This window comes from Lycorma delicatula, chromosome 1 (assembly GCF_047948215.1).
Source record: "Lycorma delicatula isolate Av1 chromosome 1, ASM4794821v1, whole genome shotgun sequence".
Lineage (NCBI taxonomy): Eukaryota > Metazoa > Arthropoda > Insecta > Hemiptera > Fulgoridae > Lycorma > Lycorma delicatula.
The window spans coordinates 68,040,727-68,065,280 of record NC_134455.1 but is presented as its reverse complement, the minus strand read 5'-3'; positions in this window follow the sequence as shown (position 1 = coordinate 68,065,280).

Here is a 24,554-nt window from a genome sequence, read left to right as displayed (position 1 = left end):
CTGCCACAAGAGAAATTAAATATATGGGGACTTAACATAGAAATGTGAAAGCACCAATAATTATCGCCACGGTATTTTTTCGGAATCCGACAGACACTTTTTTCAGTTTTTCTTCCAGATGAGTGGGTATCTGAATTTCCAGAGAAATTATAAATATAGTCTAACCAAACTTAACCTACGCTCGCTTCGCTCGCTAACCTTCGTTCGCTTCGTTAACCATCATTCGCTAGCGAACGAAGGTTAGCGAGCGAAGCGAATGCAGGTTAAGTTTGATTATATTATATTTATAATTATAAGCATATAATTATAACATGAACAATTACTAATACGTAATATGTAACGTCAAAAAACCATCAATCAGAAAAGGCTCAGTATTTAAATAAATCTTAATTTGATTTGTCGCAAACTACAAAAGTATATTAAAAAAAATGCATTTTTTAATTTATAAAGCGAATCTTTTAAAGATGATTTTTGTTTAATTTATTTTGCTTAGTATTATTTAGTTTTTTTTTTGTTTTTTTTTATTTTTATTAAATACAAATAACTCTACAAAAAAATAAATGTACAGAAAAGAAATTTAAAAGAGAAAATCTTACGTCTAGATAAAAATAACAGCAAAAAACGTACATTGCCCTTAATTAATATTAAAACTAAGTATGAACTAACATCTTTACCAGTTATTTTTTTAAATTACAGAAAAACACAGATATAATATACCACTTATAATTCTTTAAGAAAAAAAAACACTTATAATCACAAAGATATCAAAGCTTTCTCTATAACAATTTAATACTAATTGAAATTATGATGAAAAAATAAAAATATTTTTAAATTGCTTAAATAATGATTCAGTTTTTCTTTAATAAATTGTCTACGTATGCTATAAAGAATAAAATTATTATAGAAACAACAAAGGAACATCTTTTAGAAAAAGTACCTATTAATTAATTTAAAATATAAATTCATTTGAAAGTAATTAACAGATAGAGGAATAATATTGTAATATCAATAACAGCTTTGGATTTTATTATTTTTATATAACAAAATATTATTACGTATATGCCCTAAGTACCATATTAACTTGCGTAATTCACTCACACATTTTTGACCATTATTTTTTATCCATTATTTGTAGACGAATGATTTATGTGAGGAAACGATTTTACTCGTACATTAGTTTATAATGAAAATAAAATCTGATAATTAGTGAGAAAATTATATTTATTTGACTGGATTTTTTTTTTTTTTTTTGTAGGCGCGTTAATTACGCGAATAAATACGGTATAATTTTTCTTATAATTATATGAATTTAATGATTGTATACCAATCATATGTACAGAGTCTAAACTAAGAACTGCGATGTATTGAGCTTTTAGACGTCGTCTGTTATAATAAACTAGGGATTAAGAATACAATTTTATTCTTAATCTGAGACTGTATCCGCTGTAGTTATTATTTTTTTTAAAATAGGTGTCAGTTTTAGAAAAACAAAATTAGGAAAAAAGTAGCGTAGAATACATAGTTTTTAAAATTGTTATTTGATATGATTTAATTAATAAATATTAGTTTCATAGTATTTTTTAATTACATATTGCGTAGTACGAGTATTGTTATACATACATCCAAAAGTATAGTGGCTAATTGCTTATGATTTTTTTTAAATTGCTCAAATTGTATAACTAATTTGATGATATTAATTATTAAGGTAACGTTTAATTAACATCAAATTCGGGATTGGTTTAAACAGCCAAGTGCTTCAGTTTAAGAGCAGAAGTAACTCAATATAAGTAGGTTACTGATAAACGTTTGAAATTTTATTTTTTTTATCATTAACAAAATAGTTTAAAGAATTTTTTTTAATTTTTTATGTTTTTGTGAAATAATGTGTGATACTTTTTAAGTTTAATAAAACTAATCACTTTTTTTTAGACTAATTGGTTTTACTACCCACCGAGTTCGTCTAGTTGTGAACTCGTCATCGTAAATCATCTGATTTCAAGGTTTTCAGTTCAGTTCAAATCCTAGTAAAGTCAGTTGTATTTACTCGGATTTGAATACTAGATCGTGGATATCGGTGTTCTTTGGTGGTAGAGTTTCATTTAACTACACATCTTAGGACTGGGCGACCTGAGACTGCACAAGATTACACTCGTCATTTACAATCATACATATCATCCTCATTCATCCTCTGAAATAATACCTTACGGTGGTTCCGGAGGCTAAATAGAAAAAGAAAAGAATTGGTTTTAAAAAATGTATAATAAGTTTAAAAAAAACTACAAATATTTTTTACTTATTATTTCAAAGTTTTGTTTTACAATAAATTTTCATTTAATTAGCACCGACTAGATCAAAAACATATCGATGAACAAAGATAGATAAAATTGTGATTTATTTATTAATTCAATAAAATTAGATCTTATGACATGGAACTACAATCATTAGAGAATTGCATTATAAAGTCTATTATTATTTATTATTTCAAATTATAATACATAATTTTTTATTAAGATTATTATTAAAAGATTTACGAAAATTGAAATTATAATTATTTATAAAAATTAACTACACTCTAATTTTCTTCTATAAATTAAAGTAATGAATTAACAATCTTGTGTCAGAAAGCGTAGGATTCTGGTTGATAAATAAACCTTTGTCTATAGGTTATGTAAAGAAAATATAGTTATTTATGGATAAATTTTTCCTAAATATTTAATACGTTTTCCTTCCATAGGAAATAAATTAATAATAAATTTCATTTATAAAATAAATATATATTTGTTAATTATTTCATATTTTAATTAAAATCTTTTTTTTTTAATATTTATTGAAATGATTACAGTGTAAGGTCAAACGATTACGCAAGCTAAACAAATCACTAATCGTTTAAAATATCAGACCTGTTAATAAAGATAAAAATATATTCTGAATTTACTAAAGCGTACATTAAGATTTTTTGCTGATTATACGAATATACATCGAAAAAGGCAAGGTAATCCGCTTTTAAAATAAGTAGACCCCTCTCTCCGATTGTAAAACTACAACAGTATATATAGTTAATCGAGACAAAAAGAAAATCATACGACCTCTTTAACAGACAGCATTTTTACGCTGTCTGGTGTCAGCTTACGAAAACATTGACGGAAGTGCAGCAGCTGCACAAAGGTTGCTTAGATATAGATATATATATTTAGCCGGTGCAGGGATATTATACACGGTTAAGTTGGCAGTGCCGCCTTCAGTTAGTCGTAATAGAGGGGGGGAATTTAATTTTGGCTGGGACTGCAGAGCGACGGAGTTGTGCTGTTATTTGATTCTATTCGCTAAAGGTCGGAGGGTATCGTCTATATTCTGCAAGGCCGTTCAGGCATTTCTTAATAACAATTATAGTACGCATATTGCGTTTTAACTATTATTTTATTATCCCAGTACACGGTGGAAGTTTACCGTATTGTAGTGAAATACTGCACTTGCATCTTATATCTAATCTGTTTACTGGAAATTAAAATATAAATATATGACGGGACACTTAAAATCAACAAAACGTGGTGGTCGTATTAAAAAAGACTAATTTAATATTGACTTTTATTTTTAATCGTTACTAATATTGAAAGATAAAACCGAAATCGATGAATTAAATTATCAATAGCTTTTATAACTCATTCCCCTCAGTACACAACGTAAAATGTTCCATGAATATTTGTTTCGTAATTAAAAAGAGAATGAGATTTAATGGCATACTTTAAAAAAATTTCTTTATTTTAAGAAAATACTGAAATAAATCTTTTACCCTTCTTAATGCAAATTTACATTAAATCAGAACAACGGTTTTTTTAATAAAATATTTCAAATTAAATTGTTTTTAGAATACATTTTTGCGAAGTAATCATCAAATTGGCTTCGTCTACAATAAAACCGAACATTATTGCTACTATACGTAAATTTGTCTTCATAATTAAATTATGTATTCCCTAACTTATTATGATCGCATCTAAAAATAATTACATTTTAGGATTTTATTAAAAATAAAACCGAACCAAATTTTCAAGATACAAAACTGGGCTGTTAATTATTGACTTTTGCCTTAAAATATGAATAATATAGATAGGGATATTTTGTAAATTAAAAGTTAACTATGCGTTCATATTTACTTATGTATGTAGTAGTAACCTTTAAGCGAAAATAAAAAATAATTTTCTACAGAATAAAAACATCATCCACGTCTACCAATCAAAACAACAGAACTGTTTTCATATAACATAATATAAATAATTCAACCGAATGGTTGAATTATTTATAATAAGCTCGTTCTGGAATCAGAACGAGCTTATTATAAATAAACTTTTTTAAATTTTCTTTTCTTTTTTTGTAACACTGCCCTGACTTAAGTTTTCTCCATAATTTTCTTAATTCTTAAAAATGCTTGGCGACGAATTCTTTTTTTTAAACATAAATAACAGAACTTAGTATTTTTAATGTAATATACATATGTATTACGAATGTTCTCCCGGGATTTTCATAACATATTCTACTCGTGAAAATAATGGAAAAAGTTCATATAAACATATGTTCTAAATTCATTGTTGGCGAGTTACGGCTAGTGAAAGATTTCACTAGGATTTCTGCTATTCCAGTGAAATGAGATCGAACTGAAACTTTAGGACGTTATTAAAGAGGCAGAATTTGTCATTTCTATGGGTTTTGATTTGAAAAATCTAATAAAATAGGTCCCAGAACCTTATCTGCAGTAGTTTTTGAGAAATCTTGAGGTGAAGTCCAATAACTTGGGCGTAAAAATTCCTCGTTTTTTTAATGTTCGAATACGATAACTTTTTTAAATAGGTAATAAACAAATAAAACTTGTAGAGAATTTAATTCTGAACAAAGCGGTTTTCAGCATGTTATGAAAGTCCCGGGAGAACTTCGTGATACACCCGTATAATGTAATGAATTATTATGTACTGAATCGATTAAAATATTTATTGATTAAATTCTTAGAGAATGGAAGGCTAATTTATTTTAGTTAAAAATTAATTCAACAGCGATAACTTAATTTTATTTATAATAGAAACAATTGTTTTTTATAAATTGATCTTTATTTCTTATTCTACGTGATATTCGTTAACTAAAAATTGAAACTAACAAATACATATCTCCATTAAATTAATAATAAATTATCTTATAATCATTTCATTATGCAGATGTATTTGAATAAAAATTAATAACCAAATGACAAGGGTTAATCTTGAAATAAAAAGGTTTTCCACTTTTCTCCCTTCTTTCTTTCACGTAATTGATTTATTTATTTGTACTCCACTTTCTTGTATTTTATTAATTTTTATCAACTCGTATTTAGTTAAAATAGATTAAAAGTGGGAAATGTGAATTAAGTCTAATAATTTTAAAGTCTTATAATTTTAGGGTTAGTTCCGTTCTGCATATTATTTCTTTAATAACAATTCGGTACCATTCTTTTTAGTAAGAATGGATTTTTAATATGTAATGCTAATTTATATTACGTTTTTAAAGTAAGAAAATTATAGTTTGAAAACATTTGCATGACTGTTATACCGAAGATTGCTCTAAACAACAGAAAAAAGAATATGGTAACGATATGAAAGAAAGAACTTTCAAAAATTGATATTTATATCGTTGAGCTAGTAATTCAGAATTTTCAACCTCAAAAAATGTTCTTTTGCCTTTTTGTTTATCCTTCAATCTTATCATACCTTACTCTTTCTACTGAAACTATTTCATGTAAATGTTTCAAAATAGTTTATTAAGAATAAATTTACACGATCCAACTCACGGCATGTTTTTTCTTCATTGAATTACTACTAACTATTTTCAAATTTAAAACGCTTTCAGCCTTTATGATTATAATTCATTGAATTATCCATTGTTGCTTTCCTCTTTCATCCAATATTATTAACTTATTAATATTTACTTAAAAAATATTAATTTCATCCTCTGCATTCATCTATCAAAATTTTTAAGAAAATAAAATTTATATTCACTTCTTTTTCCCATATTTTCAATTAGATTCTTTTACTCAGTTACGATCATATTATAGTATAGTATTAAAAAGAAAATTGATTCTAAAAATACAGGTCTACAGTAATATGTAATAATAAATTAAATATTTGACTGTTAAAAGAGTAAAGGAACTGACGTAATTCTTTTTAAATCACTGTACACGTTCCTATATGGTAAACAGATCCTACGCACATATTCTATTTAAAATAATTTAATAGATTTTAAAATCTAAAATCTATTCTACAACAAGTTAATAATTATAGAACATTATAATTATATTTTATTTGATTAATATACAGTTTATTTATTTGAATTACTTCAATTAATGTGCAATATAATTGAATATTTACGATTTAATTATTCATACACTAAGGTTAAATGTACAAAGTGCAGTTTACGGTATTACATGTAATTTTATTGTGTAGTTTAACAAAATTTGAAGGAATTTCAAGGTGAGCTAGATCTATTCTATGAATTTATTAGCGTTAGAAATATTTTCTCATAAATTAAACACATTTATAACCTTCAATAAAAATAAAATAATCTTCTAAAAACATGTTTATAGATCTAAAAGATTTGAGTAAGCAAAATTAAACATAAAAAAAATTTTTCCTTTCTTATATATGTAGCTATAAGTTTCCAGAAAGCGAATATTGAAATATTCGCATTTTTCCGAAAGAAACTCTATTATTGTTTTTGCTATTCGTTCATGATTCCGAACTGTCTTGAGAAAGTTTTTATTATAAAAACTCCTTCGAAATACCGAAAATTATTCCTGGTCAGAGAAGGAAATTGTAGTTGTAAAGGACGATAATAATTATTTAATTAAAAAAAAACAATCATTTATTTAAAGTATCATTATTACTATTAATAAAAACGCCGTTAGTGTAGTGGCTAAACTCGTCATTGCAAAATCAGTTGTTTTCGAAGTCGAGAGAAGTAGGGTATATCTTTTATCATTAGAGACTTATTAAATTTGTGAAACTGTTTCTTGATTTTTAAAGTAATCAAGAGGACTTTGAATTGTAGGAAACATTTGTCGTTGTTGCGATTAACACTTGTTTTTTGGTACGAGGATAGTATTTTTGGTGTTTAAAGACTCAATCAAGTAATGATTTGAGTGCATAATCTAATTGAAGTTAGATACGGGAAGATCTTTGGTGTGAAACCTTCGGTGTTAGAGAAAGGCGCGGGGATCGCGCTTCCGCGAATCGGTTAATTTGATAGTTGAGGGTTACGGAAAGTGGTCGTGGTTTGAAAAGGCCATACGAAGGCGGTAATAAGTTTTGTAAATTCACTGATGGAAATGTATGCTAAGGCATCTGCATCGGTGACATTCTGACAGAGGCCAAACTGATGACTGTGTTGTGTTATCATGTTTAGAGGTCTAAAAGACGAGAGAGTTTAGAGAGCTCCGGTAAAGCCCATCAGGGCTAGGAACGGAGATGGATTAGGAACGGAGAGGATGGTGTAGCAACCGGGATTGTCACAAGGAGGGTGTCTACCTCTACGGGAATCCGATGGTTAAACTCGTCATCACAAAATCAGCAGATTCGAAGTCGAGAGTTCCGTGGTTTAAGTCCTTCTAAAGGCAGTAGATTTTCTGTAGATTTGAATACTAGACCGTGGATACCGGTATTCTTTGGCGGTTGGGTTTCAATTAAGTACACGTCTCAGGAGTAGTCGACCTGAGTCTGTTCCAAACTACATGTTTACCAGTACATTTATACTTACATTGCACTAAATCTGCAGCTACGTCAGGTCTGGCAAACCGGTAGCAGTAATTTCATTTGTGTACACGCACGCGCGCGTACACCCAGACCCGGCAGTAGCTACAAACTGGTTGGAGAAATATATATATATATATATATATATATTAGGTAATTATTAAGGAGTTGAGTTCAATGTATCTACTTTTCGAGGAGATATTTTTCTGGATGGTTATGCTAATTACAAAGTAAAAACGTTACGTATGATATATTTATTTAAATATTCAAATTAAATATTGTAGTTATATTAATACAAATGTAAAATAATTAATTTCGATGATACATAAAATGTATTTTATATTATAATAGAGGTAAATAGATTTTACTACAGTAAAACTTAATTATTATTAAAAATTATAATATAATAGATACCTAAATTACCTTTTTGAGAGATATAAACTTTTTAATAATATAATTACTAGTTTTAGTACTATTTATCTATCCTTTTCAGAAAAATTTATTTAAGAAAAAGAATTTTTTAAAAAGGGAGCTTTAAAATACTTTTTTATGTTGAAATTAAAATGAAAACTTTTTTCGGTTTGTATATTACTATATATTTTCTTAATTATTCAGTCAATTAAGAAATATAACCGACTAACGCTGATGAGAAAAAATTAGCTGTTAGTTTTAGTATAGGGAGTGTGGGACTAGACTCAAATATTCTTTCCAAAAGGCCCTCGATAACATTGTAAAAATTTGAAAAACTGCAATAATCAAACAGCACTTTTTCAAGTAGACCTTTAATTCTGTCAGGTAAAAATAAATTAGCCAACGCTGCTAATAACACACAATAGGGTAGAAGAATATTACTGAAAAAGAACGTTATTTTTGAAAAATTATGTATTTTAAATTTCTATTAGAAATATACCGGATGATTCGAAAAGGATTTTACAGTTTTAGAAGCAAATAGGATTTATTTATATAACTTACAGATTTGATTAAGATCTCATTTTATACAAAACACATCACGTTTCTCATCCAACATTCACTTTTGTTCGTAATGCTACATACATCCCACCTGAAGTCGATTTCATTCCAGACTGTAGCCAGTTAAGTCTGGCGTACCTCTGCAGCTGCGGCGTTAATCTGAAGTCTTAGATCAACAAGATCAGCAGGCAAAAGCAGTACATAAACTAGATCTATAATGAAACCCCATGAGAAAAAATCTAGCGGGGTCAAATGTGGGGAACGAGATGGACACGCAGTCGGACATTCACGACCAATCCACCGATCTCAGAATCGAGAATCAAGAAAATCTCGGATTTCTAGGCGGTGTTGAGGTGGTGTCCCACCTTGCTAATAGTAATCCATCTTGGTCATCATCGTCTGAGGAATTAGAAAATTTTTAAACATGTCCAGATAAGCGATAGCATTTACGGTACTGTTTACGAAAATTAAGTTGAACTGCAGTTACTGACTGCAAATCGTGAAACAAAAACACGCAGTGAGCACGTTCCGCACCAGTAAAAATGTATCTATTTTTAACAACACTGGTGGCCGAATTCGGTACTAATAAACTACGTAAGTAAATACTAGATGTGTTTTGCTATGAAAAGTGAGATTTCAATCGAATCTGATAGTTATCTCAATAAATTATTTGTTTTAAAGTTGTGAATTCCTTTTTGAATCATCCGGTATAACAAGATTTTTTTTAATAAACCTGGTAACGATATTGCTGAACCTTCAAACGTTTGTACAAACCAAAAAATCTGTCTTCTACCGATGAAGTTGATTATGATTATTATTATTCGCGGCCTTGAAAATCACATCCACGTATTGGACGGTTTCGGAGCCTGCCGAACTGGTGGTCGCCGGCGTTATTCCATTGCTCTTTTGGCAAGGAAGCGCCAGGTGGCCTGCAGGAGGTGACGGGCTGGCGAAGAACGGGAGACCATCGCCGAAGAGGAACGGACTCGTACCTTTCTCGCATGGCAAATAGAACCATGAGTCCTGAGGAAGACCGCAAGGCTTATCCCTCTGGTCAGATTATGTTCAGAGCGGCGAGATGGAGAAGTGGAGTACTGCGTGGGGTGAACCAGTTTTTAACGGGTCACGGGAACTTCCGCGCTTATCTTCATTCCATAGGGAAGGCGCCGTCCCCCGACTGCTTCTATTGCCACGGTGTACGGGACGACACCGAGCACACCTTTTTCAAATGTCCTCGGTGGACGGCAGATCGAGGGAAACTAGAGATGGATCTCGGAGCACTGAGTCCCCACAATGAGATTGCGATGATGCCCCGTGACCTGAGCAGCTGGATGAGTGTGGCCCGATTCGTCGGGGGCATTTTCAAGACTAAGAAGGGCGACCTGCATAGTCATGAGCCAGGTGAAAATTAAGTAACGGCCTTCTCAGGCTAGTTTAGAAGAACTGGGTCTGAAGTAATGTGTTACATGGTTCGGGGTCGAGTCCTGGCAGAAAGGGGGTGGTTTTAGTCGGTAGTCTGCTGATGGCGGTTGGATAAGGCCCCCAGTGTGATCCGTCGCTCCCTGCGTAACTGCATTTCCACCTCCCTCCCAACCATAAAAAATTATTATTATTATTATTATTATTATTATTATTATTATTGATACTTTAATTATTTATTTATTTACTTTTATTTGTGCATTATATTGTTTCTTTTCAAAAGAAGACTAATTAAAAGTACACTTTCGAATAATTATTTATGCAATAATAAATTACATATAATTATCACAAAATTTAACTTTGAGAAAGAATACTTATTTACAATAAAAGTGTTTTAAGATTAATAAAAATGTACTCTTTAATTTGAAATGAATAATAAAATACATTTACGTTTATAAAAGTAAAAATTATTTACTAGTCATTTTATAATTCCTTTAAACGTATTCTAACTTAGTATGCTTTTTTTGACACTCTTTTTGGATATTTGATTCTACACCATTTTATTAATTCTTTTCCTTTTATAGTTGACAGTATTCATTTATACAAAGATAAATAAATATTAACTACTCTGATAAAATTTCTTTTAGTCACTATTTCTATCAGGAAAGAAAGATTAATAGAACGTAGAAGGATATTCTTCATAAATTTTGTCGGGATTTGGATGCTAGGTGAAATAATCTGACCAAAATTCAATAAAATTAATTTAGGAGAAATAATTTTAAAGAGTAATAAAAAACAAACATTTTGAAGTAAAAGACTTCGGGTTACAACTCTTAACTAAATTGCGGCCATTTAAAGCTTTTCTCAGCTTGTTTCTATATTGGTCTATAAAATACCTTAAATAAATGATAGATTCCAAATCTATCTATCTAGAATCTATGAATCTAACCAAAATCTAGTAGATTCTAAATAAATAAAATTAAAAACTACTCGGAGTACTTGGGGAGGGCTAGTCTCGAAACGAAAGAAAAAACATTTTGAGGTAGGGACATTACTTAACGGTTTTAAAAAGTTGTTTAAGGGCTATACTTTAACTTTCTGTTTATATATAGTTAATTCAAAAGAGTGTTAAATGTGTAAAATACAACAATTTCTGCAGAAATCAGTTGGTATTTATGCGTAGATTAACATGTATTATTAAAAAGATTCGTTGATCAATCTTATTTATTTTAAATACCGATAATTCTGATGATATGAGTCAATCTTTCAACATTATGTAATGCTAGTTGTACCTGAAGAGGCAGTTAAGTTGATATTATTGATCAATTTATTGCTTATGAAGATAAATTAAACCACTGAATAATATTTTTAAGAAAGTACTATATAATTAATGAGGAATCGTTTAAGGAATACATTTTTTTAACGTAATAAAAAAGGAATAATAATAACAAAAAATTAATACCACGACTACAAAAAAAACCACTACTGACAAACATTGCTCTTTAATATAGGATAATTAAAGAGCGTGAAGGTGACAATTTTGTATGTAGTAAAAATTCGTTTTCAAATTTATTAAAACATATATATATATATGTGTGTATATATTTACATACATACGTATCTATATAGCCTATGACACTCCCAGTAATAAGGATTCCAACGCGGAGTCATACATCTAAATCGGTTCAGCCGATGAGCTACTACGGTGGAACAAACACACATGACACTCCATTTGCGGCAGTCGTGTAATAAATTATTATTAGAGTATAAATCACAGTGAATAGTTTTCAAACTGAATTAAAAATAATTCTGTTTTTCAAAGGTAAATTTATTCTAACTAAAAAAAGCTGTTTTTAATTTTTACAAATTCATAACATTTTTATTAATGAAAGCGATTTTTTTTTTCATAGAACTTATTAAATCAACTAGAAAAATAGCCAGCCTATGGTCCGCCGGGAAAATGTTACATAGTTTATGTTTCATTACGAATGATTTTGTTAAATGTTTTTGCCACCTGTAACTAAATGACGTTTATGAATTTAGCGTACTAACAACAATAAAAACTTTACAATGAAAAGCTTCAAATTCTTGATCATTTTTAGCTGTTTCTTGAGTTGTAATTTTTTAACACAGGTCTGACCTTAATGTTTCCTTTTTTATCCCCAAAACACAATTATAATTTTAGATAAATCATTCCTATGAAGGAGTATAAATCGTTCGAACGAATGAATCGTTCGTGCGTTGCGCGCAGCCGCCCGGCGCACCACGTGGTCCGCTATGTGCCAGTAGCAGCTAAAATGTAAGTGTGAGCACATACAACAAACAAACAAACCCACGCACCATCCTTTTTTATGAGAAAAATTTTCTCAGAATAAAATTTACTACACGTTTTGATAACAAAATTTTCGCATTTATTGACATAAAAAAAAAATAGTGTTGTAATTAAAAAAAAAAATGTTTATAGTCACTGATTTTTTCTGTTTTATGTTAGATATCATGAAAACCGAAATGCAGTTCTGAAACCTGTTTTATTCGATTTTTCAGGTCAAAAAACGTAAGAAGTCATCACATTTACCACTAATATACTGAAATTTCACCGGGGGAACTGAAATCCGCGAAAAATTTAATGTAATAAATGTCTAAATAAAAAACGAATATTTCTAACTTTTCTTTGTTTTGTTCAACTTTTCTTACACCATTTTGTTCATAATTAAATTCTGAACAAGAGTTTTGTGTTTATCACCCATTTGACGAAGTTATTTTACGTCACACATAAAAAACAAGACTTTTACCCCAATTTATTGGTTTTCACTTCATATTTATCAAAAACTATTGCAGAAACGGTTCTGGAACCTAATTATTTGATTTTACAGATCAAAAACTATAAATCAGTAATTTTTCCCCTTAATTAACATACTAAAAATTTCAGTACGATATCATTTCACCGGGGTAGCTGAAATCCGAGCGAAATTTTTCACCAGCTGTAACTCGCAAACGAAGCATTTTATATGTTTATACTAACTCTTTCCATTATTTTCACAAGTAGAATAGATTAAGAAAGTCCCGGAAGAACTTCGTGATACATTCTGTACATACGACAATTAAACATACCACTTGTCCAGAGAAAAATATCCAATGATAGAACTCCGACATGTATGTTGATCTATTTTTTTCCGGTTTGTAATCATAATAATATGAAAGTATCGGTCCAAAAACGGCTTCAAAAGGTTTTTATATTTGTTGATTTTTTGGGGTTCCATGATGGAAAATTAATAAAATTTTGATTAAAAAATACTGCTTCCTATTGTTTTCTTTTTTTATATAGTTTCATATCTTAAGAATATTTTAATATACTATCTTGAAATCTGGTATGATAGCTTGTATATTAACAGATTGATTTTGCTTGTTTTCTTCGTTGATCGGAATTCGAGATCGGTTAATTAAAAAATGAAACTAAATAATTAAGAGAAAATTGAGAAGACAATAAGGGTACATTTTTTTTAGTGAAGAATTTTTAGTGACGAGTCAACGTCACTCAGTAGCAAGGTGAACACCTATAACTGCCAAATGTGTTATGATAGAGAAAACCGTTCTGAAATTTACAGCACATTCGTAATAGCTCTTAGGTCAATGGTTTTTGTGCCCTCAGTAAACAAAGACTGTACGACCAGTTCTGGTTCCAGGAGGCAACCGTAAATAGTAATCTTGACGTGCTTCAAAATGTTCTAATTCCTCAGTTAGACGATGATGACTAAGATGGATGCCATTGCTATCAGCAAGACGGGGCACCCCCTCACTACCGCTTAGAATTTTATTTTCTCATACTCGATTCTCAGGTCGTTGGACTGGTCGTAAAGGTTGAATTGCATGGATCTCGCTCCCCAGATTTGACTGTTAAATTTTTTCTTTTGGGGTTTCATTAAAGATCTGGTTTATGTACCACCTTTGTCTGCTGATCTTGTTGAGCAAAGACTTCGAATTAAAGACGCAGCTGCAGAGGTAACGCCAGACCTACTGGCTAAAGTCTAGAATGAAATCGATTTCAGGTGAGATGTAAATCGCATTAAAAATGGAAGCCATATCGAAACAAAGTGAATACCGGTGACAAATTTGAAATATTTATATCGAATGAGACCTCAACCGAATCTGTAAATTATATAAATAAATTTTTATATGCTTTTAATGTTGTGAAGTCGTTTTTAAATCATTCGGTATAAAGTAATCATATAAAATAAAACACGTACGTGTATAATCATATATCACATATTATCAACAATTTTCAACAAAGTTAAAATTCGGAATTTTTTGGAAGCAGTAGTAATTGGAAATATTCTGACTACAGATTCGTTTTCAGCATTAAAAAAGACAGTACAAATAAAGTAAAAAAATATTTTTAATTTTATTAGTAATATTTTGAAGATTCTGTTTTTTATAAAATGTATAATTATATTTTTATTTTACTGTATAATTTAGTTAAATTAGTATAAATAGATCAGTTAAACGACATTATTTTTTATTGTTTTAATTCAAAATGGACTTTGAAGTACTTTCAATTTTATATAAAAAACAATTTCTTTTTAGTTCATGAACTTATTATAGGTATGCATGTGCTTCATAATATTGGTATTAAAAATTGCTTCATGTTATTGTTTGTCTGCTCGAACTCGAAAAGTGAACCACCAAAAAATAAACTTACCTGGGTTCTAGAATTTTTCGGCATATAAAAATAACATTTTATATGGTTAGTAAGGTTAAAAATTTTGTATCTTAGAATATTTATCTTATAAAAGTTTTACGAAGATCTTTATAAGCGACCTTATGAATGATATTACAATAAAAATATAGACAGGAAATTTTCTTATAAAAAAGAAATAGTAATAATGCAATACTTAATCAAGATAAGGAATAAACCGACGTTTTCCCCACATAATTTCCTTTTCCTATATCTGTCTGTCTCTGTCACTCTCTCAATTCTCTTTCTATTCTCTTAAAGATGCTGAAATATTAATAAACTTCCTCCTTGAAAAACTGAGCTTTTTCTAAGAAAACTAAAACGAATGAAGGATTCTTCTATAAGTTACATAGTAATAATTTTTTATAATACCTTTTATTTTTTACTTCTTTTTCGTATCACTTAATCGTGCACTTCATCTTTGCCCTTTTAAAATTAGCGAACAAAATACGAGTTGTAACTTTAACTTACTTTGTCATTTCATAAAAAAAATTACCGCGAAATTAATTTTGCGAATAGAATATTTTAAAAGTAGCTGTTCAGGATTTTTTTCATTTTGATTTTTTATCCAAATGTTTTTAATAATTATTAAAGATTTTTACTTTCCTGACATCATAACTCTAGAGCTATGCTGCAGAAAGGAAAGTATGTTACAATCAAAAAATGGAGTACGGGTTTTTTCATTCCTTAACGTTACGTGACTCAGAGCCCCAAAAAACAAAAAGAGGAAGTTATTTTCGTACGTACTTATATACGTGTGTTGGCATGTTTGAAGCTTAATAATTTTTGACTAGATGAACCGATTTTAATGAAATTTTGTACAGAGACTCGTGTATATGATGCAATTTGTTGGAGAGAGATCGGGGTCAATATCTCCAGTGGTTGGGGAAGGTAGTTTCTTTAGGGTTAGTTTTCTCAAACTTTTGCAAACATACAACTAAATCCGCTCTCCATTAAGTACAGACATGCAATCATGTAAAAGATTTCTTCTCTATTTTGTAAAGAGTCCTATGACCCTATAATTTCCTGTTATTCTTTTATTGTTTTTTTTTTAGTCTTTAATGATTTACCAGAGAGTTAAGATGTACTGATTTTATTACTGACTTAAAAGTTAATGTATCTAAATACATTAACATTGTAAACGATGTATCAAATCTTTATATGGTGCGCGAATTCTAAACTTACTAACATGGTTCAATTTGAATAAATTACAGTTACATTCTTACCTACAATATTTTATTTATTTTCGTTGCCACAACAACCAGGAATTATGTACGATTCATTAGCTAAGCTATTTGGACGGCAATAGTTGTACAACATAGATGCATGCTTATCTTAACATTTTTAAAGAACGCGAAAATTCTCCATCCAATTTTCTAAAAATCGAAACATTATTGCATATTTTTTAACAGAAAGTTTTTATATAAGGCATAGTAGTAGTGTAAGTGAACTAAAAAAAAAAAAAATATTTTGGGGGCAATATTGTGGGTGGTGGAGTCGATCAAAGTTTAAAAATATCGATTTTTTTGATTTGTATAAACCTTTTTTTTTATTATTTAAAATTTTAATTTAAAAAAATTACAATAACTTCATCATAATTCACCCCCTCTCCAAAAAAAGAAATCTTTGGTAGTTTTTTATTGGTCGTAAATTTTTTAGTTACTACCATTTAACATAATAAACGTAGAAAAATAAATAAAAACTTGGAAGGTGATTTTGGAGGTAGGGCAGACAAAAAAAAAATACCGATTATTTGAATTTAAAAAGTCTTTTTTGGTTTATTTAAACATATAATGATTTTACAAAAAAATCGTCGTAAAAAAAAAATTCGACTAGAAAAAAGATTAAGGGTAAAGAAAAAGGATAGGCAATAAAAATAGAACGATATATCCACAGAAGAACCAGGAAATTACACCCAAAGAAGAACAAAAACCCTCACCCAAAAGAGCATTCCAAGAAATTTCACGGCAGTGACTCGTATTCCTTGAAAAAATTCTTCAGAAGATCTGATATTTTCAACAAATTTATACTGACCAGTTCAAATACGAGGTCTGCTCAGAAAATAACCGAACATTTTTAATTATGCTCCAACGGAGATATTTAGTGACGTGCGGTTGGCAACATTGTATTCTGCGTAATCTTCTCTGTAACCACATGTTCTTAGATTGTTGAAAATTCGTTTAATTTTCGTATTATTGTTATTTTACTGCAACGTGTTTAAGTGTTAGTAGCGATTTTTATAATGTACGATTTTCGGGAGCAACGATACAACGTTTTGCCTGAAACTGTGGGGGGGGGTGTTCTTTCACAGAAACGTTTCAACTTTTGAAACAAGAAATGATCGTCTGGGTCGTACACAATATTACGAATGGTTTTCATGATTTAAAAGTGGTTGTCATTCAATTGAAAACGACCCTCGCCAGGAAGGCCTTCGACTTCAACTGATGACCCCACGTTTAGAAAATCAATGATATGGCGCGTGCAAATCGCCGACTGACGGTTAGAGAACTTGGAGAAATGGTATATCGATTAGATCATGCCATGACATTTCAACTGAAAAATTGAACGTGCATCGAGTTGCATCAAAATTTGTTTCTCGTTTGATGACCAAACAGCAGAAAGAACATCTAGTGAACGTTTGTCGACAACTTCTTGAATAAGCCGATGACGATGAAATATTCACGCAAAAGATCATAACGGGAAACGAAAGCTGGGTTTACGGGTGACATTGAGACAAAAGTTCTACATCAAAAAATCGCACACTACAAAAATCGCTACTAACACAAAAATTACGTTGCATTCAAATAACAATAACACAAAAACTAAACGAAATATCAGCAATCCAAGAACATGTGGTTACAAAGGAGGTTATGTGGAACACAGTGCTGTCAACCGCACGTCACTAAACATCTCCATTGGTAATTTCTCCATTGGTATCGGTAATAAATATCTCCATCGGTTATTTTCAGAACAGACCTCGTATATGTTAAAAAGTTGCGTTTCCTTCAATTAGAGAGCTATTTTGAAAACTGGCACAGGCTTCCGTTACGAAAATCCTCACTCTTTCCCAAAATTTTGTGGTATTTTTGAATCCAACTGAACTACTTTATAAAATTCAGTCTCACTTCCCACTTTAAGATTTAGATCTATTAACAATGCTGTTACGGGAAAAATAATTTTTTAATCATCTGTACGAAGATAAAATTATTTCAGTGAGATTAACCAATAATGTTTTTTAAAGAAAGAACATTAGGAAAAATAGGAGATTAAGAAAAAGATAATAGAGGGTTCAGATGCGATCTGATTGGACTGAAAATTAAAAGGATTGAGAGAAGAAAAAATTTGATGAAAAGGCCAAGATGACGGATAATTGAAAAGTAGAAATTATTTCCAAAAAAAGTATCAAAATATGTCTACTAAGTTTCATCAATCTCCTTCTCTTTTATTCACACATAGAGTTTTTGAGATGAGATATAAGTTCTGTTCAACCACTTATCATGTATTTCTTGTACCAATGTCTGTTTTATACTTCTTGAAATAATTTCAATTTTCTTTTAGACAAAGCATTTCGTATTTTTTTCTACTTAAAGGGTTAGAACATTTACAAGTTAGAAGGTTTGAGCTGAGTTAAATACGTTCATACCCCATATAATTTCGGAGATTAGCGAAATGTTTTCCAAAGAAACCTTTGGAGTAGCTACCTAACTTCTTCAGGAAACCCAACTACTGTGATCCAGCATATATTTAAGCAGGATTCCCAAAGATTCTGGGTGATATAGGAACTCACATTTTGGAGGGATTTTCCTGTAGGCAAGTTCCCCCATGTGGTTCCATCACGGGGTAGATTTTCTTTCCCATTTTCTGCGTCCCTTTTTTATGAATTAATATTAACTTTTACGTTCTGGGTTCTGTAGTTGTAGATCAGCTAAATAGATGACGTAATTTTACACATACAGTTTGGTCCACGTGAAGAATTGTGGGAGCTGTCCAGCCAGTGTGCATTTTTGGTATGATTTGCGGTGGGCAACCAACAAATCGACCCGGGAAATACAATTTCCTGTCCGGTAGTTCCGCAGTAAGGCTAATGATTGGAGGGTCTGTCGGATAAAGCCTGGTTCTTCTAAAATACAAATGAATTTAACTGTTCTTCAGTTAATAATTGATTATTCTGAAACTTTTATTAAAAATTGCCTGCAGTACACTTTTTAAATACGGGAAGTTGTAAATAAATTTATCATTGAGCCAGCTTTAGTCCTTCGTTAAGCATCTTCAGATTGGTACTGGGAGCCGGCCTTCGTGGCGCGAGTGGTAGAGTCTCATCCCGGAGGTCCTGAGTTCGAATCCCGGTCAGGCATGGCATTTTCATAGCTACAAAATTGCCATTTCATCTCATCTTGGCTGATGTAATACCTAACCGTGGACCCGAAGGCTAAAAAAAAAAGACTGGTACTGAGAGGCAACCCTCTCAGTCTTCCCCCCTCCCACAACGGATTTGTGGCTCTCTCGCATGTGATGCTGGTGTTGGAATCGGGTTTTAATTTTTTTTTTTTTAATGATGGATTCGAAGAGTGCGTGTCATTTAAATTGTGTTTCGTCCTTTGTTGTTTATAACTAAGATTTTTATGTTGTATTAGATATTTGTGTATAGGTAGTTTGTTTTAACGAGGTAATTTGTAAAATTTAATGTAGCGTTGGAATGGAGTGTTTTTTTTTTTAAGTTTTGTATCAATGTGTAAAGCTGGATCCTGTTCGTTCTATATAGAACTTAGTATAGTCTAATCAGTCTTTTTTTTTTTCACAAAAAGCTACTAGAATGAACTACAAGCAATAAATATTTAATTAAAACAAATTAATGGTTATAACATCCTGTAATAGTTTTTCTCAAGAAAGAAGAAACAGAGGTAAAAGAAAGAAGAATCTAGAAAGAATCAAAAGGGATTGTTTATTTAGAACAACGGATCCGTTTAACGATTTCTTCTTTGTATTACAGACAATGGCACTTCCAAAAGCTCCTGTTCAACCAGAAAGATTACCGGACTGGTAAAAGAAATTATAGAAAAACGTAAGGGCGCGGATAATGAAAATTATTACGCTTCAACAATCAAAAGAATGGTCGGGTACTGGTTCTGCCGGGGACTAGCGGACGGGATTAGTAGTTTTGCAAGCCCGAGTTCAATGCAGCGTGCGATAACAGCAATAATAGTAAAAGTTGGTAAAACGACTGAAGGGTGCATCACGAGTATTCCATTTTGAACAGTGGTTGAAAACAAGAAGCTATTTGACGAGTTATTTATGAACAGGAGTGAAAGTGATAGTATTCTATTCGTTCATAAGAATAGGGTAGGTCTTTTGTAAATAATAAAAGTAATAATACTTGTAGAAAGTGAATTATTATAAATGTTAGATTTCTCTATTTTTATTGTTAATTCAATATTAATTTCTATCAGTCATTTTAATAAATTGGACTGTATTTTGGTATTTATAATAATCATTAAATCAATTTTATCTTTTTGTTTGAGCTACGATTTTATGTCGTATTTATTTATTATTATTTATTTTATTTTATATATTTTTAGAATAATAAATTTTATTTAAAAGAATTTTTTTCTTACTTAGTCTCTCAATATTGTCGAAACTGCGAACGCACGACAATACATTAATAGGAAGACTTCTACACAAATTTCATACCAAAAAATGAAACAAACAAAATAAAGTATTAAATTAATAAGTCACTTTTAACAAAAGAAAATGAAAAATTGCCACAAATTAGAAAATTCAGGACAATATGGCAAACAGAACCGTAATAAAACAAATTATACGCTATAAAATAAAATACGTATAAATAGTTAAATAAATTTGATTTAGAATGTACAATTTAGATTGCCCAGGCTGTAATGAGTTCCACATAGGACAAACAGGAGACTTTTCCCAGAGCAGTGGTACAAATAAAACTAAGCTCTGCATTACTCCACCACTGAATCTTCGTTTCACCAAACTAGAAATGAAGAAACATCATCGATATTATCTTTACCCTCTTGAGCAATTCGAAATAAAGAAATTCATAAAAATATCATATGTACAAAGGTCCGTTCTGGGCAGGGCGCACACTTCAAATATCTTTTGGAAAGGCATGTTAATTTTTGCTAATATAAATAAAAATTTAATTTATGTTTTAATTTTTTTTCATTTCATTCGTAGAATATAATATATTGCAACAGTTTTTAGTCTACAGCGGTTCGGTTTTAAGTTGTTCACCCATTATAAAACCTACCTATAAAAAAGTAGATAAATACAAGTATTTAGATTGTAGTTTTATCTAATGTTAATTTTAATCAATCCATTTAATAATAAATTACATAAGTTAGTTAACTAATATCTCTAAATTCCTTAATGTTTTTGTTTTATTTAAAACTTGTCTGTAGATTTAATATATAAGCCATCGGCTTGAGTTTATGTAATGTATAAGTTTTAAATGTTTGTTGTCTCTGGTACATTTATTTTGCGTCCTGCACTGCATGTGGTTTCTCTTCTTTGCTCTCTCTTTCACTCAGCATTCATTCTTTTCTCTTTACATCGGCCAACCGGACGGTTGACAAGTTGAGCGTAAAAAACAATAGACGACAGACGGAGTTGAAAACTTTGCCTCTTCATAAAGTATGATCTGCTTGGTGAATACAAATGAGCCGTTCTAGCACTGTATGAACCGAAACAAATGTAGGTAAAGACGTGATGTATACACACGCGCATGCTGGCGCTCCCTAAAGTTGTAACTTCTTACGATTCAAACACATTCATTCTATACTATGAAAATTATATACTGTTGTTAGATATAACGATGTAATACTTGCAGCACATCATGAATAAATATATTAATACAATTCTATTTTAAGTAATTGTAAATAGTTATTAAATTACATATTAGATCACTAATGAAACATCATATAAATTCCAATCTGTTGTTTCTATTAAAATATTCATTTGTAGTTTATATTTAAAATATTTTATTAAAAAAAAACGAAAATTACATAACTAAAGAGGATTATGTATCTTAATTTTTTAAATTTTATTTATAATGATATAACGACTTTATTATTATATTTATGAAAGTTTACTGTAAAGATGTTTGTTATTTTCAAAAATGGTACTTAATAGTCAATTTTAATAGAAAATTATGAAGATTCTTAAAGAGAATAATGTAAAATGAAAGACTGAAAGTTAAAGAATTGAGTCAGATAACAGAATCAAAGTATGTATGATTATCACTGAATTTCTTTTTTTTTTGTTTAACCTCCGGGAATTACCGTTCAGGTATTAATTCACAGGATGAATGAAGATGATATGCATGAGTGTAAATGAAGTGTTGTCTTGTACAGTCTCAGTTCGACAATTCCTGAGATGTGTGTTAATTGAAAACCAACCAGCAAAGAACACCGGTATACACGATCTATTATTCAAATCCGTATAAAAATAACTGACTTTACTAGGACTTCTATAAAAATAACACTAGAACTCTCGACTTTCAAATCAACTGATTTGGGAAGACGCGTTCACCACTAGATCAACCCAGTAGGTTATGATTATGACTGACTTTTTCTTTTTCCTGTTTAGCCTCCGATAGTTACCTTTCAGATAATACTTCAGAGGATGATGTACCGTGCCAGACTTGTGAAGAAAACGAAGATTGATGTACTTTCCGTTGCCTTCTTCAATGAGACTAATTTAAATCAGTATTGGATATTAACAACTTAAGCCCATTGAAATATAAATGATATTCAGTCCTACAAGTAACAATTTCATTGTTTACTACAGAAAATATGATTTTTTAACTACAGAAACTATTATGTCGTCACTACAATTGAAAGCAAATATTAAATAGTGCTTCGGATGTTTTACTCGTATAAAAATAATAATAATAAAGATTGGTATAGGTACTATACAGCAGTGGCTCAATTCAGTATAAAATACATTTTATTAATTTATAAAAAAAATTGTATGACTTTTCTGTGAAAATGAGAAATTAAAAAAAAAAACTGTTTTATTTTTTAGCAGTTAAAAGATGTCTTATTATGAGTAAGAAAATACTGAACAAGATTATCTACTTTTGATAAACGTACAGTTCTGAATTCGCTACAAACTGTTCAATCTGTAAATAAGTCGGAGAATTGAAAAAGAAAAAAAAGTATAAATATATAATTAGCGCTAGCCAAGACTGCTGCCATCTTTACGAAGAGAATTGATGCAGATTTTAGTATTACGACGCAGTATAATAGCATACTATTAAAGAATGTGTGTGTATGCGCGCGCCACCTGCCCCCATAGCATTTAATTTATGTTTATTCACTTCAAAAGTTGAATACATAGAGTCAATTACGCCAAAGTAAATTATATGCAAATTAATTAAAAAATACGATTAGCGCATATTTAAAAAAATAATTATTATTTTGTTTTGGATATCTGCAATATAGAAAATATTAAAAGTTCATTGGAAATATTATTATTTTTTTTACAGACTTTTCGAAGAAGAATACGGTATTACTGTTGGTCTCATAGTGAGAGTTGTGAGGGTGAAAATCAATTTTCTATAGGTATAAGGAGTACGAGAAAACCATTCACTTAATTGTGGTTTCCTTAGATATTTATATAAATAAAAATTAAATGAATGTTTTATTTCTAGATCTTCCGTATTTATTAGTCATTTAACAAAGCTATTAAACTACAAACCTAAAATTACTTGTTTTTCGACACCAAATTTTTATGTTTTACATTAAATATCTTAAACACTACTGGATGAAGTAATAGTTCTGGGACCAATTTCATCCTATTTCCCAGCTCAAATTACGTAAAAAAACCACCAACGTTACTCCTTAATCTGGGTCCCAAAATTGCGTAGGGTTTCTTTTTATTAGAACAGCTGAAATCCAAGCGAAATCTTTCGCTAGTCGTAACTCGAAAACAAAGCTTTTCCATACTGGCGTTTATGTGATTTTTTCATTATTTTCACCAGCAGAACACATCCTGAAATCTTCTCCATTTCTTCATGGAACACTGAATATTTGTTATGGAATGTTATGTATAACATTTTGTGGCTTGAAAAAGTATTGGATCAATTTCATAGAAATTTAGATAAGCTGTAGTATTGTATCTAAAGCTGTGTATGTGAAAATTTGATGAACACTGGATGAGCAGTTCTAGAGTTACGCTCAATTTAAGGTCGAAGAAATTTGAGCGGAGCAATTTAGAAAATGAGTAACTTCATATTAAATTTTTTTAAATAACGAAAACTCGGTCTTCTTGCGCAGAATTGCGAAAAATGTTTTATTATTACGGCCGACTAAGGACCATATTTAGCAGTTATGTTATGTTCCAGCATTTTCTCTGCAGTTCTGACATTCTAATTCTCATTAACATGTTGTTCTGTGATGTAAATTTTTTTTTTTTAATTTTCCGGAATTCAAAACGATAAACATTTTATCCTAAATAAGTCTCTTTTTAAAATATCATAAAAAAACCGGGAATATTTGTTTTTTTTTTTTTTTAACTGAATTTTTACGGGCATCGACTGCTAAGGTCATTGCCCTCGTCACATTCTTTAAAAGAAATTATTATCTCCATCAGGATCGTCATATGTAAGGGTGTAAAGGGCCCTTACATTTTATTTAAAAACACTAACT